The sequence below is a fragment of the Symphalangus syndactylus genome, chromosome 10 (genome assembly GCF_028878055.3).
Source record: "Symphalangus syndactylus isolate Jambi chromosome 10, NHGRI_mSymSyn1-v2.1_pri, whole genome shotgun sequence".
NCBI lineage: Eukaryota > Metazoa > Chordata > Mammalia > Primates > Hylobatidae > Symphalangus > Symphalangus syndactylus.
Genome location: NC_072432.2, coordinates 51,906,250 through 51,922,843, shown reverse-complemented (window position 1 = coordinate 51,922,843; position 16,594 = coordinate 51,906,250). Strand labels below are relative to the sequence as shown.

Genomic DNA, 16,594 nt, shown 5'->3' with positions numbered 1-16,594 from the left:
AAGTAAAGATGTGAGTGAATGGTATAAGAATATTCTACTAGCTAGGAGGACGAAGAAGAGTTGAAGGGAGGGAAGGAGGAGAAACAGGAGAAGGGGGGGAGGAGGAGAAGAGGGCAAAGGAGAAGAAAAAGATCTTGCCAAGAATATAGCATGTAATTGCCTCAATAAGTGGGTGGAATAAAGAAGTAAGACAGGCATTCAAATTTCCCACTAGCCATGTGACTATGGCAAGTCATTTAATCTCTCTGAGCTTGAATTTCTCATCTGTTAATATATGATATTTAATTTTTTGTAACTATAAAATTTCATTGTTCTTTGGTCGTTTTAAATGAACATTTTCTATACCCATTCACAAGAACCAGGTGTTTTGTTTGTTTGTTATTGTTTTTTAGAAACAGAGTCTTACTACATTCCCCAGGCTGGTCTTGAACTCCTGAGCTCAAGCTATCTTCCTGCCTCAGTCTCTTTAGTAGCTGTGACTACAGCCACATACTATGGCACCCAACTAAGAACCAATTTTTAAGGTGTGATGTTAATTGCCATAAAAGCACTGGTGGGCTGATGATCAAAGTGTACTCTCATTAACAATAACAAAGCTCAAAATAAGAAATGCGATCAGGGAATTTTAGAAACATAAATAACTGCATTTAAATACAAAGACAAAAATAAATACTATTCACATGGGAAGCTTTCACACTGAGAATTAAAATTTACAATGCTTTGAAAAAGCAATCTAAATATTTGGTGCTATTTCTCTCATGTGCAGAATACATGAGTTTAGAGATCAAATGAGAAAGTGAGAGAGGCTCTTTTTGCCATTATACCTAATGATGCACTCACAAAATATGTGACCCATCCCTGAAACTTTGAGTTCTGCTGGGTTTTTTCTTAGTTGTGGGGGAGGAAATGCAAAACCGGAATCCACTACAACTGATCTACTAAATTAGAAGTAACATTGACAATTGAAGGCTCACACCACAGAACTAAAAGCCAAAAATGGAATTGCTGTACTGTAGGAAAATGATAGATTCACAGAATAAGGTTGAAAAAAGTCTTAGAGTTCACCTGGTCCATACCTCCATTTAATACTCATTCCTCTCTAAAATATGTCCGTGGAAAGCTTCACCAGTCGCTGTTTGCCCACCTCCAAAAACATGGAAATCATTATATCTAAGCAGCTCTTTCTATTGTTGGGCAGCTTTGAGAATAGAAATGCCATCATTCTAATAAAGAGTTATCTTTCTGCAGTTTCCACTGACTACTGTTAGTCCTGCCTTCCAGGGCAACTCAAAATAAAATGTTTCCTTTCCATTATTAACCATAAAATATGAAATCTATTAAAAGGCTGCACACAATGCCTGGCCTAGAGTAAACACTCAGTAACTCTTAGCTTTTAGCATTTTTCCCCCAAGTCTTTACTTTCTTAAATTAAATACTACCAGTCCCCTACCATCACTTGTCAGATGTAGTTTCAAGTTCCGCCACTATCTGGTCAGTTTTCTCTGAATAAACTCCAGTGCGTCAATATGCTCTGAAAATGAGGATCCTGTACTAAATAAACATTGCTACTCTGGGTATAGATTGTTATTGAAGATTAGGGTAGAGCTACTAATTCTTTAATTCATTCCTTTGCTCATTCATTCAACAATCCTGTTCTGACATAGTTAATACAGCTAAGTCTGTCCTGGAATTCTTTAATAATGACATTCCACACTGTTCTTTTTCACTTTAAAAAAAATTTTATTTTATTTTATTTAGTTCCTGGGTACATGTGCAGAATGTGCAGGTTTGTTACATAGGTAAATGTGGGACATGGTGGTTTGCTGCATCTGTCAACCCATCACCTAAGTATTAAGCCCAGCATGCATTAGCTATTTTTCCTGATGCTTTCCCTCCCCTGCTTCCTGGCCCCAACGGGCCCCAGTGTATGCGGTTCCCCTCCTTGTGTCCATGTCTTCTCATTGTTCAGCTCCCATTTATAAGTGAGAACATGCAGTGTTTGATTTTCTGTTCCTGCATTAGTTTGTTGAGGAAAATGGCTTCCAGTTCCATCCATGTCCCTACAAAGGACAAGATGTCATTCCTTTTTATGACTGCATAGTATTTCATGGTGTATATGTACCACATTTTCTTTATCCAGTCTATCACTGATGGGCATTTGGGTTGATTCCATGCCTTTGCTACTGTGCATAGTGCTGCAATGAACATACACATGCATGTATCTTTATAACAGAATGACTTATATTCCTTTGGGTGTATACCCAGTAATGGAATTGCTGGGTCAAATGATATTTCTGGTTCTAGGTGTTTGAGGAATGCCACACTGTCTTCCACAATGGTTGAACTAATTTACATTCCCACCAATAGTGTAAAAGCATCCCTATCTGCAGCCTTGCCAGCATCTGTTGCTTCTTGACTTTTTAATAATCACCATTGTGAATGACATAAGATAGTATCTCATTGTGGTTTTGATTTGCATTTCTCTGACAACCAGTAATGTTGAGCTTTTTTTCATGTTTGTTGGCTGCATAAATGTCTTCTTTTGAGAAGTGTCTGTTCATGTCCTTTGCCCCCTTTTTATGAGGTTGGTTTTTTTCTTGTAAATTTGTTTAAATTTCTTGTAGACTCTGGATATTAGACCTTTGCCAGATGGATAGATTGCAAAAGTTTTCTCTCATTCTGTAGTTTGTCTGTTCAGTCTGATGACAGTTTCTTTTGCTGTCCAGAAGCTCTTTAGTTTAATTAGATCCCATTTGTCCTTTTTTGCTTTTGTTGCAATTGCTTTTGCCATTTTCATCAAGAAATTTTTGCCCATGCCTATGTCCTGAATAGTATTGCTTAGATTTTCTTCTAGGATTTTTACAGTTTTGGGTTTTACATTTACGTCTTTAATCCATCTTGAGTTAATTTTTGTATAATGTGTAAGGAAGAGGTTCAGTTTCAATTTTCTGCATATGGCTGGTTGGTTTTCCCAGCACCATTTATTAAATAGGGAATGCTTTCCCCATTGCTTGTTTTTGTCAGATTTGTCAAAGATCAGATGGTTGTAAATGTGCAGTCTTATTTCTGAGTTCTCTATTCTGTTCCATTGGTCTATGTGTCTTTTTTATTTTTTTTGTAACATTACCATGCTGTTTTGGTTATTGTAGCCTTGTAGTATAGTTTGAAGTTGGGTAGTATGATGCCTCCAGCTTTCTTCTTTTTGCTTAGGATTGTCTTGGCTATTGGGCTTTTTTTTGATTCCATATGATTTTTTAAATAGTTTTTTTCTAATTCTGTGAAGAATGTCAATGGTAGTTTAATGGGAATTGCATTGAATCTATAAATTACTTTGGGCAGTATGGCCATTTTCACAATATTGGTTCTTCCTATCCATGAGCATGGAATGTTTTTTCATTTGTTTGTGTCCCAATTTCCTTGAGCAGTGGTTTGTAGTTCTCTTTAAAGAGGTCCTTTATGTCCCTTGTTAGCTGTATTCCTAGGTATTTTATTCTCTTTGTAGCAACTGTGAATGGGAGTTCATTCATGATTTGGCTCTCTGCTTGTCTACTGGTGCAGAAAAATGCTTGTGACTTTTTCAGATTAAATTTGTATCCTGAAACCTTGCTAAAGTCACTTATCAGCTTAAGGAGCTTTTGGGCTGAGATTATGGTGTTTTCTAGATATAGGATCATGTCATCTGCAAACAAAGACAATTTGATTTCCTCTCTTCCTATTTGAATACCCTCTATATTTCTTTCTCTTGACTGATTGTCCTGGCCAGAATTTCCATTACTATGTTTAATAGGTGTGGAGAAAGAGGGCATCCTTGCCTTGTGTCAGTTTTCAGGGGGAGTGCTTCCAGCTTTTGCCCATTCAGTATGATAGTAGCTGTGGGTTTGCTGTAAATGGTTCTTATTACTTTGAGGTATGCTCCTTCAATACCTAGTTTATTGAGTATTAACATTAAGTGATGTTAAATTTTATTGAAGGACTTTTCTGCATCTATTGAAATAATCATGTGGTTTTTGTCTTTAGTTCTGTTTGATGTGATGAACTTCATTTATTGATTTGCATATGTTAAACCAGCCTTGCATCCTGGGGATGAAGCAAACTTGATTGTGATGGATAAGCTTTTTTATGTGCTGCTGGATTCAGTTTGCCAGTATCTTATTAAGGATTTTTGCATCAATGCTAATCAGGGATATTGGCCTGAAGTTTTCTTTTTTTTGTTACATCTCTGCCAGGTTTTGGTATCAGGATAATGCTGGCCTCATAAAACGAGTTAGGAAGGAGTCCCTCCTTTTCAATTGTTTGGACTAGTTTCAGAAGAAATAGTACCAGCTCCTCTTTGCCCCTCTGGTAGAATTCAGCTGTAAACCCATCTGGGCTTTTTTTTGGTTGGTAGGCTATTTATTACTGCCTCAATTTCAGAACTCGTTATTGGTCAATTCAGGGATTCAGCTTCTTCCTGGTTCAGTTTGGTGTGGGTGTATGTGTCCAGGAGTTTATCTGTTTCTTCTAGATTTTCTAGTTTATTTGTGTAGAGGTGTTTATAGTATTCTCTGATGGTAGTTTGTATTTCTGTGGGGTGATAATCCCTTTATCATTTTTTATTGTGTCTATTTGATTATTCTCTCTTTTCTTCATTATTAGTCTAGTTAGTGGTCTATTTTATTAACTTTTCCAAAAAATAAAAAAACAGCTCCTGATTCACTGATTTTTTTGAAGGATTTTTCATGTCTCTATCTCCTTCAGTTCTGCTCTGAGCTTGGTTATTTCTTGTCTTCTGCCAGCTTTGGGGTTTGTTTTGTCTTAGTTTTCTAGTTCTTTTAGTTGTGATGTTAGGGTGTCAATTTGAGATCTTTCTAGCTTTTCAAAGTGGGCACTAAGAGCTATAAATTTCCCTCTTGACACCGCTTTAGCTGCATCCCAGAGGTTCTGGTATGTTGTCTCTTTGTTCTCATTGGTTTCAAAGAACTGCTTGATTTCTGTCTTAATTTCATTATTTACCCAGGAGTCATTCAGGAGCATGTTCTTCAACTTTCTCATAGTTGTGTGGTTTTGAGTGAGTTTCTTAATCTTGAGTTCTACTTTGATTGTGCTGTAGTCTGAAAGACTGTTTGTTATGATTTCACTTATTTTGCATTTGCCGAGGAGTGTTTAACTTGTAATTAGGTTATCAATTTTAGGGTAAGTGCCAGTAGCACTGAGAAGAATGTATATTCTGTTGTTTTGGGGTGGAAATTTCTGTAGATATCTATCAGGTCCTCTTGATCCAGACCTGAGTTCATGCCCTGAATATCTTTGTTAATTTTTTTGTCTCGATGATCTGCCTAATGTTGACAGTGGGGTGTTAAAGTTTCCACTATTATTGTGTGGGAGTCTAAGTCTCTTTGAAAGTCTCCAAGAACTTCTTTTACGAAACTGTATGCTCCTGTATTGGGTGCGTATATATTTAGGAGAGTTAGCTCTTCTTGTTGAATTGAACCCTTACCATTATGTAATGTCCTTCTTTGTCTTTTGTTTATCTTTGTTGGTTTTAAAGTCTGTTTTTCAGTAACCAGGATTGCAATCCCTGCCTTTTTCTGCTTTCCATTTGCTTGATAAATTTTCCTCTATCCCTTTATTTTGAGCCTATGTGTGTCTGTGCACAGAGATTGGTCTCCGGAATATAGCACACTGTTGGGTCTTGTCCTTTTATCCAGCTTGCCATTCTGTGTCTTTTAATTAGGGCATTTAGCCCATTTACATTTAAAGTCAATATTGTTATGTGTGAATTTGATCCTGTCATCATGATGCCGGCTGGTTATTTTGCAGGCTTGTTAATATAGTTGCTTCATAGCGTCATTGGTCTGTGTACTCCAGCGTGTTTTTGTAGTGGCTGGTAATGGTTTTTCCTTTTCATAGTTAGTGCTTCCTTCAGGAGCTCTTCTAAGGCAGCCCTGGTGGTGACAAATTCCTTCAGCATTTGCTTGTCTGAAAAGGATTTTATTTATCCTTTATGAAGATTAGTGTGGCCGGATATGAAATTCTGGGTTAGAAACTCTTTTCTTTAAGAATGTTGCATATTGGCCTCTAATCTCTTCAGACTTGTAGGGTTTCTGCTGAGAGGTCTGTTGTTAGTCTGATGGGTGTCCCTTTGTAGGTGACCTGGCTTTTCTCTTTGGCTGCTCTTAACATTTTTTCCTTCATTTTAACCTTGGAGAATTTGATTATGTATCTTGGAGTTGATCTTCTCATAGAGTATCTCACCAGGGTTCTTTGGATTTCCTGAATTTGAATGTTGGTCTGTCGTACTAGGTTGGAGATGTTCTCCTGGATGATATTTTGAAGTATGTTTTCCAACTTGCTTCCATTCTCCCCATCTCTTTCAGATGCTCCAATCAGTCATATGTTCGGTCTTTTTACACAATCCCATAGGTCTCAGAGGTTTTGTTCATTCCTTTTCATTCTTTTTTCTCTAACCTTGCCTGCCTGTCTTATTTCAGCAAGATAGTCTTCAGGCTCTGAGATCCTTTCCTCTACTTGGTCTATTTGGCTATCGATACTTGTGGTTAAATTGTGAAGTTCTTGTTTTGTGTTTTTCAGCTCCATCAGGTCATTTATGTTCCTCTCTAAACTGGTTATTCTGGTTAACAGCTCCTGTAATGTTTTATCATGGTTCTTAGCTTCTTTGCATTGGGTTAGAACATATTCCTTTAGCTCAGTAAGGTTCGTTCTTACCCACCTTTTGAAGACTACTTCTGTCAATTCATCCATTGCAGTCTCACCCCAGTTCTGTGCCCCCACTGGAGAGGTGCTGCAATCATTTGGAGGAGAAGAGGCACTCTGGCTTTTTGAGTTTTCAGCATGTTTACATTGATTCTTTCAAATCTTCATGGGTTTTTCTACCTTTGATCTTTGAGGCTGCTGACCTTTGGATGGGGTTTTTGTGGGGTCTTTTGTTGTTGTTGTTTTTTTCTGTTTGTTTTTCTTTTAACAGTATGGCCCAACTTCCATAGGGCTGCAGTGGTTTACTGGGGGACCACTCCAGACCCAGTTCACCTGTGTCCCTTCTGCACTTGGAGGTATCACCAGCGGAGGCTGCCGAACAGCAAAGATGGCTGCCTGCTCCTACCTCTGGAAGCTCCATCCCAGAGGGGCACTGAGCTGATGCTGGCCAGAACATTCCTGTATGAGGTGTCTGGCAACCCCTGTTGGGAGGTCTCACCCAGTCAGGAGGCACAGGATCAGGGACCTGTTTAAAGAAGCAGTCTGGCTGCCCCTTGACTGAGCAGGTTGGGCTGTGCTGGGGAGAATCCCCCTCATCTGGACTGCCAGCAGGCAGGAAAGACTAGGTGCCCCAAACTGTGAGACTGGCCGCTCCTCCCCTCGGGCGCTCCTTCCCAGGGATATCAGAGTTCTGCCTGAAAACCCCTGGCTGGAGTTGCTACAATTCCTGCAGGGAGGCCCTGCTCAGTGAGGAGGGATGGATCCAGGTTCCACCTAAAGAAGCAGTCTGGCCACGATCTGCCACAGCCACTGTGATGTGCTATGGGAAATTTCTCTCAGTTCAAACCACCCAGTCTCCCTGACACCAGCAGGGTAAAATGGCCAACTGGAGTTGCAGTGATGGTGAGTGGCCACCCTTTCCCCAGGCACTCGGTTGTCTTAGGCATTGTCCAGCCTGCTGCCACTGGTTGCAACCCAAGCAGGTGGCACAGCTCTGTGCCTGGAACAAAAGGCCTTGGTGATGTGGTCTCACGAGGGGATCTTCTGATCCACAGGATGCACAGATCCATGGAAAAAGCATGGTTTCCTGGGTGGGGCAGTGCAGTCACTGACCACCTCTCTTGGCTGGATGTGGGAGTTCCCCTTATCCCATGCAGCTCCAGGATCATTGCTCCACCCTGCTTTTCCTCACTCTGCATGGGTCATACCAACTGCCTATTCAGTCCCAGTGAGAGAACCTGGATACGTCAGTTGATGGAGCAGGATTCACTCACTGTTTTCATTCTTCTCAGTGGGAGCCACTGACTGGAACTGCTTCTATTTTTTTTTGGACAGAGTTTTGCTCTTGTTGCCCACAATGGAGTCCAATGGTGCACTTTCGGCTCACCACAACCTCTGTCTCCTGGGTTCAAGCGATTCTCCTGTCTCAGCCTGAGTAGCTGGGATTACAGTCATGCACCACCACGCCCAGCTAATTTTGTATTTTTAGTAGAGACGGCGTTTCTGCATGTTGGTCAGGCTGGTCTCAAACTCCTGACCTCAAGTAATCCGCCCATCTCAGCCTCCCAAAGTGCTGGGATTACAGGCATGAGCCACCAGGCCCGGCCTAGAGCTGCTTCTAATCAGCCATCTTGGCTCCTCTCCCTCCATCCCACCCTATTGACTCACAGTGAGCCTGTGTTAATTTAAAATACTGTCTCTTAAAAATCTTGTGCTGCTCTTACACTAATATGTCAGCACTGGTGCTTCTGTGCTTGTGTTTGTTCTTTTTCACCTACCAATGGCAGCACAGATAAAGAGTCAAGTGGGCATGTATCTTATAGGTAACATATAAGGGCAACAGTGGATTTGTAAACACAGGAATTAAACTTACTTTCTAAAGTTAAGTCATTGTATTGGCAGAAAATTGATCCATCACCTCAAAGACAAGGACTAAATCTTAAGCCAAAATTAACTTAGCTGAAATTATTAAAATATCAAAAGAAAGAATGGCAATCAGTCATGAAGGCATATAAGGGAGTTGGACAGGCAAACTCTGGCATTGTTTGGCCAAATAAGAAAGTACCTTTCCAGGTAGGTCCAGAGATCCTGTCAGCCAAGCAGATGGACACATTCATATTGTGATTGTCAGAAACTGCAGCCAGTTAGCATTCTGATCAGAGTCTCCTTGGGCTGATTCTATCCTCTACAGTCAACGCTATACTAATCAAGACTTATTCAGAATATGTGTATAAGAATATTGTCTATATTTGGTCAGCCTGACTGTTACATCTTTCATAATTTAAAAAAATTGGCATCTGGTTTTATATGTGAGATGGTAGTGAGGATTGTCAATATGAGTTTGAGTCCCTGAGATATTGACCAGATCATGCAAGACAGTGGGCCATCCCCCTATCTCATGTGGAATAACTGAGAAAATCCCACCCTCGGGGGTTTCTTGGCAGGCAAAAAACTAGACAGTTCTCCTGGAAACGTTGTGGCATTCTCCCTCTGTCTGGTACTTCCTCCTCGAAGCAATTTTAGATATGAATGTCAGCCCTGCTGCTTACTAAATGTGGGCAAGTTATTTACACTTTCTGACATCAGTTTCCTCATACTTAAAATGAAGAGAATAACAACTTGACAAGCTTGTTGTAAGGAGTAAAAGAGTTAATAATGTGTAGATAGTGCCTCACCTGAGTGAGCACTGAGTAAATGATGGCTATTACTATTTTTAAAATCAATGTTCTTCTCAGATTCATTATGTCATGTAGGACAGGATAAAGCATGAATTCCTAGAGCATAGGCAACAATTGGACACATATCTGCTAATCAATAGTTGTTTAGTCTTTCTGCTAATTACAAATACATTCAACTATACCACCATCATGACCACATTTTTCAAGTATGTCCCATGACATCATAAAATACATCTTCCCAAAAGACAAAAAGCTTTGTTAAACTTTAAATACATGATAAGCTGGGTATAGTGGCATGTGCCTGTTGTCCCAGCTACCCAGAAAGCTGAGGCAGGAGGATTGCTTGAGCCCAAGAGTACAAGACCAGCATGGGCAACATAGTGAGACCACCCCATATCAATAAAAATAATACATACATACATACATACATACATATATACACTGTAGCCATACAGTTCTCTGGCTTACCACTTTAATAAACTATCTGTACGATTTGTTTTTAACAAACCCCCTATTCCCAGTGATCACTTCACCCTGTCTTAGTGGTTCACAGGGTATCTTTTCTAACCAATACAAGGACCAGTATCGAGTTCAGGAGGTGTCTCTTATAAGCTATCCCTTCCTCTAAAGAAATAAGAACTTTTGCCTTTCTTGAATTGTGTGGATACTGTGGTTTGGTTTACTGAACTTCCATCTGACTCTTTTATGTCATACCTTCCTATATTAAAGATAAACTTCAGAGTTAAGTGTACAATTCCCAGAAGTTTTTGCAGCTAGCACTCTGGATCCAAGTAAGATCCTGCAGATGCACCTATGAGCGATTTGTAAGGCAGAAGTGAGGATTATTAGCATCTTCTGACATGTCTTATTTGGGAAGCAAGGTCTTGTGGAGATGTGAGGTTTTCTTCTGAAGCAATAATTCATGTCATTCTCTAGATTCCTGGTTAAGAGGAGGAGTGAAAGCAGAGTCCCCAATGAACTCCAGGTTCCATTCCCCCGTTCACAGCATAATAGAGTAGCCATGGCAACAGTAAGTGCATAGTTCCAGCTCTATGATTTCCTAATCTCAGCTTTGATTGTATGTTCTGGAAATCTGATGGTTCTAGGATACTCTCAGAGTTGGGAGCTCCCTGGTGATTCAGCTCTTGGGTGTCTGGGAGTCATTCAAGGTAGCCCAGAGTACAGCCCACTTCTCCAGGCCTTCTTGTAACTTTCCAGGCACCCATTTACAGCATTCAATCTCTGTCTGCTTAAAATGCTTCTGTCTTCTGCCGTGAACCTTGGCTGACACTATAATCTTTCCCATTTTCTGTAATTCCTCAGTGATTACTGGCAGAAGTTTAGCAAATACATCTGCAAATTGGCATCACTGATGCAGTACAGTCACAAATTCATGTCTGAAAGTTTTCTATTACTCTTGAGTCATCTATTTTTTCCAAGAATCTTGGTCTGTGGAATCTTACTTTTTTTCTTTCAGTATTTTTTTCTTTCTGCTATCTTTATGCAGGTAAAAATGGAGATAGGTCTTTATGAAGATTTTTCCAACAATTCTCCAGCCACATTGCTGAAGATTTTCCAGCAACTTCTTGGCATACAGTACTAACACACCTCCACTTCTACCAGGTTTATTCCTAAAAGAGTGATGGAGCTTTCTGCTGTTATGCTCCTGTCATTTAATTCAGCTTGATGATGCTATAAAGCTATGTTTACCTCCTTGCATATATTTATATAAATACACATACACACACACAAACACACACACACACACACATCTCTGAAGGCAAATCTTGTTCTCAATATATTTATCAGGTATTTTTTTCTTCTGACAATTGCAGACAACCTCTTACACAAATGTTCTTCTTCCTAAGTCATAACCATTTATTTGATAATTTTTCTTGTTCCTCTTTCCCTTTATATTTAAAATGTTTGTAATCATATTAAATATTTGAGGGGGAAATCCCTAAGCATTACTGGAGCATCTGAAACATCTTAAATCATAGCCTGGCAAACCAAATTCTTAAATAAGAATCATGTTTTTGAACCTGCCAAACCAAATTCTTAAATAAGAATCATGTTTTTGAACCTGCCAAATTCATTTCTGCCTCAGGATTCTGCAATTGTTCCTCCTAACAGGAATGCTCTTCTTTCATCCTCACTTGGCTAACCCCATTTGTGATTCAGATTTCAGCCCAAATATTATCTCCTCACAGAGGCTTTCTTTAGTTTTTCTATCAAAAGTCAACAGTTGATTTTTTGGTTAATTATTTTGTCATTGAATGGTTTGGCTGTACAAGTTTGGTTATATTTGTTGAGAATACTTTCAATTACAAGTAACAGAATTCTGAATAATAATAACTTAAGTAATAAAGATATTCATTATATCATATAACAAAGTATAAAAGTAGGCTTATCTAGATTTCAGAGATGCACTGTGATTTTTGAGGGCCCTACTCACTTTTGCCTTCAATTTTCTGCAAATTTGTTCTTTGGGAATAAAAAGCCAACAAGGCCGGGCGAGGTGGCTCACGCCTGTAATCCCAGCACTTTGGGAGGCTGAGGTGGATCATGAGGTCAGGAGTTTGAGATTAGCCTGGCCAACATGGTGAAACCCCTTCTCTACTAAAAATACAAAAATTAGCCAGGCATGGTAGTATGCACCTGCAATCCCAGCTACTCAGAGGCTGAGGCAGAATTGCTGGAATCCAGCAGGCAGAGGTTGCAGTGAGCCACTGCATTCCAGCCTGGGTGACAGAGCAAGACTCCATCTCAAAAAAAAAAAAAAAAAAAAAAAAGCCAATAATAGGAGAACTCTGTTAATGTATCCAAGAGCAATGGTGTAGGTGCTGTGATGCATGAAGATTCCCTATCAGGAATAGAGGGCTTATTATGTCAGATGCTAGGTGTGCTGCCAGCAGGCAGCCTCTCAGCTCTTAGCCCCCTTTGGGGATGACCTCAGCTGACAAAAGCTGCCTAACCTAGCCTACACACTCTTCATAGGTAGCCTTCAATCAATCACTGATGAACACGGGGTTATAAAAGCCTGGCCACTTCAGCCCAATTCAGGACAGCTGGTAAGGCTCATTACCTCTTCAGAACTCCCAATAGGGTCAGCAGAAGCTTCTACTGAGATTCTATTGCAGCTGAACTTGTCTCTATTTTCTTTTTCCACAGATGTTGGCCCCCAAAATACTTCCTAATAAATCTCTTGCATGAAATCACCATCTCAAAGTGTGCTTTCTGGAGAATACAGTGTTTGGAAAGCAGTAACTCAAGGCTAAGTACAGCAATATACTCTGGAGTTCACCTGGATACTTCTCTAGGCAAAAGGCAGGTCCAGTTATGGATAAACATGGCTAGACTACAAGCTCAACATCAAGAAAAGCCATTTCACCTATGTAACCAACTAACCTAGATGACCAAGCCTAATTATAGAGTTTTCATTCCAATCCACTTTGTGCTTGATAGACACTGAATTGAAGCAAAGGCAGCAAGTGGGTCTCACAGCCAATCCTTCAAAGACAGTATCAAAAGCAGGAACTTCTTAGAACACTAGAAACTGAACTAGTACTTTACAACCTGTCAGCAAACTAAAGACGGGGAAGACCACACAAAGATTATTCACCTTAATCAAAAACATGGGACCAGCTCAGCAGCTCATCACCACAGAAAATAGATGAATGGAAAGAAGAGGGCTGCTCTAGACACAAGGCAATTTCTGGAAATAGGCATGGTGACATTGGAGAAGAAACTGAAGACTCTTGGAGAAATATTAACTTCATCTCAATAGAATGGTAGGTGCTGGAATGCACACAGACTGTCTCAGTTTCTCTTCTTTGATCTTTGTGACAAATTGTCTCATGCCCATTCTGCTCTTTTACTGAACATTCAATGAACCATTCATATATTTATCTGGTCGATGTTTTAGTATACAAAATTCACAAAACTGCCAGGCTGCCAATTGATAGGGTAAGCTGAAAATTTGGGAAATTAGACTGGCCAGCCCTGCTATAAGGCATACAGGGAGTAGTCAGACAGCCTTGCTACACTGATTTTGCCATTTACTCTGTGGTATAAATCTATAATTATTTACTTTTTAGTGTTTAGTAAATATTTTCTAACTTTGCAATAAAACCCTTCCGACAGAAATAAAATTAAAACTACATATTCAATTAAAGTACTGTATAATAAATTTCTATTTCTTACATTTTCTTGGTCACAACCAAATGAAAACCAGAAAAAGTTCTCCTAAAGGTCCATCAGCATCTATTTCAAAGTTAGTAATCATTGTAAGAAGGCTGTGCCTACATACAATGATTTAACACACGCAGCTATGTCTTAGTCTATTTGGGCTGCTATAACAAAACATCTGAGAATGGGCAGCTTATAAACAGCAGACATCTATTTCTCACAATTCTTGAGTCTGGGAAGTACAAGATCAAGACACAGCCAGATTTGGTGACTGGTGAGGGCTTGTTCCTCATAGAAGGCACCATCTTGTTGTGTTCTTACATGGCAGAGGGGATAACTAGCTTCTTGGGGTCTCTTTTATAAGGGCACTAATATCATTCATGAGGGCAAATCCTCATGACCTAATCACCTCCCTAAGATGCCACTTTCTAACAATATCACATTGGAGATTTTCAGTGTATGAATTTTGGGGAGACACAAAAGATATATTTGCAGATTACTCTGAATCATAACTTTTCATTTAGATCAAATTACTGTTCTTCTAAATTAATTTTGCTTATTTTCATTTTTGTGAGGATTACAAAATATATTTTTAATTGACAAAAATTGTAATATATTTGTGGTATAAACCATCATATTTTGATATATGTATACATTGCAGAACTGCTAACTCAAGCTAATTAACATATACATTACCTCTCATACTCAGATTTTTTTGGATTGAGAACACAAATCTCCCTAAATAATTTGTAAGTATACAATATATTCTTATGAACTCCAGTCATTATGTTGTACAATAGATGTCTTGAACTTATACCTCCTGTCAAACTGTCTAATTTTGTGTGCTTTGACAAACATCTCTCCAGTCTCCCCTGCTTTTGGCCTTCAGCCACTGGTAACCACCATTCTATTCTCTACTTCTCCAAACTTTACATCTCAACATAAGCTCCATCAAGTTCAAGACACTTTTGTAAGCAACAATCCTGCCATTTAGTTCATCCCTAAAGAACTCAGGGCCTTGGGAGTTTAATCATGTTAATACAGTCTTCTTTTTTGGGGGGGGGCATTATTAACTGAGAAAATGGGTGCCTTTAAACATTTTCTAAGATTAGAAAATTTAAAAAGTCAGAAAGAGCCAAATGAGGACTATAAGGTGGATGCCTAAAATTGCCCCTGTTTGCTGAGAGGAATGAGCAGGAGCATTGTCATGGTAGAAAAAGACTTTCTGGTGAATTTTCCCAGGTATTTATCTGCCAATGCTTTGGCTAACTATCTCAAAACACTCTCATAATAAGCAGATAGTATTATCTTTTGGCTCTCCAGAAAGTCAACAAGCAAAATTCCTTGAGCATCCCCAAAAACTGTTGCCATGACCTCTGCTTTTGACCAGTTCACTTTTGCTTTAACTGGACCACTTCCACCTCTTGGTAGCCATTGCTGTGATTGTGCTTCGTCTTCAGGATCATATTGATAAAGCCGTGTTTCATCTCCTGTTACAATTCTTTGAAGAAATGCTTCAGGGTCTTGATCCCACTTGTTTAAGATTTCCATTGAAAGCTCTGCTCTCTTTCATCTGCAACTGTTCTGGAAGTAACATTTTTGGCACCCATTGAGTGGAAAGTTTGCTCAACTTTAATTTTTCAGTCAGAATTGTGTAAGCTGACACAATTGAGATGTTTATAGTGTTGGCTTTCGTTTCTGTTATTGTCAGTCCTCTTCAATTAGGGAATAAATAAGATTAATTTTTTTCCTTGAAAATTGATGGGATGGTCTGCCTCTGTGGGCTTCATCTTCAACATTGTTTCATTGTCCATTTGTAAACTCCTGATTTATTTGGAGCATCATCCCCATAACTTTGTAAAGCATCAATGATGTCTTCATTTTTCTACCTAAGTTTCACTATAAATTTGGTGTTTGTTCTTGCTTCAATTTTTGCAGAATGTATGTGGTTCTGATAGGTGCTCTTTTGAAACTGATGTCTTATTCTTTTTAGTGCCTCAAATTAGATCCTGTTCATATGTGTTATAACAAGGTACTACAAGTTTATTCTGGTGCAAAAAACCATGAAATCCATGCATAACTTTTTCATAATACACACTTTCCATGACCTTTTGAAGCCCCCTCGTATAACTGAGGTCATACAGTATTTGTCTTTCTGTGTCTGGTTTATTTTCCTTAACATAAAGTCCTCCAGGTTATTCATGTTGTCACACATAACAGGGTTTTCTTCTTTTTAAAGTCTGATTATTACCTTATTGTGTATATATGTCATATTTTCTTTATTCATTCATCTGTTGATGAACACTTAGATTGATTCCTTTTCTTGGCTATTGTGAATAATGCTGCAATGAACATGGGAGTGCAGCTATCTCTTTGACATACTGACTTCATTTCCTTTGGATTTATACTCAGAAGTAGGATTGCTGGATCATATGGAAGTTGTAGTTTTAGTTTTTTGAGGAACTGCATACTGTCTTCCATAATGGCTGTATTAATCATGTGAAGATTTTTTCAAGACCTTGCTTACATCAACATTGCTACAACCCCACTGGTCTAAGCAAGTGACATAACCAAGTGTCAGCATGAGAGGGCACTACCGAAAAGCATGGATGCAGGAAGATGTAAGAGATTGGATTGCAATCAATATGCGTTCCCTTATTTATCACTATTATTTTCATTTAATTCTGCAAATAAATTACCAGTAAGTTCCATAATGACCTTCTTTCACATCTACTTACTTTTAGGTCATGTCAGTCAGAACAAAACAATCTAAGAATGACAGAGAGCATGCTGTTCATTCTATTCAACTCCCAAGTTCTTAAATATATGTACCATAAGTTAAGCAACAGTTGTTAATGTGCTGCCTCTGTTAGCAGAAAACAATCTTATAAACATTTAAGTTATGGCTACTTTATTTCATTTTATCATATGCCTCAAACATAAAATTAATATATTTCAATACTAGTTTGATTTTTTTAATCCAATTCAATGACTCAAAATAAAGCTATGGAAGGTCATTCTATCAAAGTTTAAAA

At 38.9% G+C, this 16,594-nt stretch overlaps 1 protein-coding gene across 9 annotated transcripts in view; it reads right to left on the bottom strand.

The window, feature by feature from the left end:
• Nucleotides 1-16,594, bottom strand: part of MAPK10 (mitogen-activated protein kinase 10) — a 327,807-nt gene that overhangs the window by 89,291 nt on the left and 221,922 nt on the right. The window lies entirely within an intron of this gene.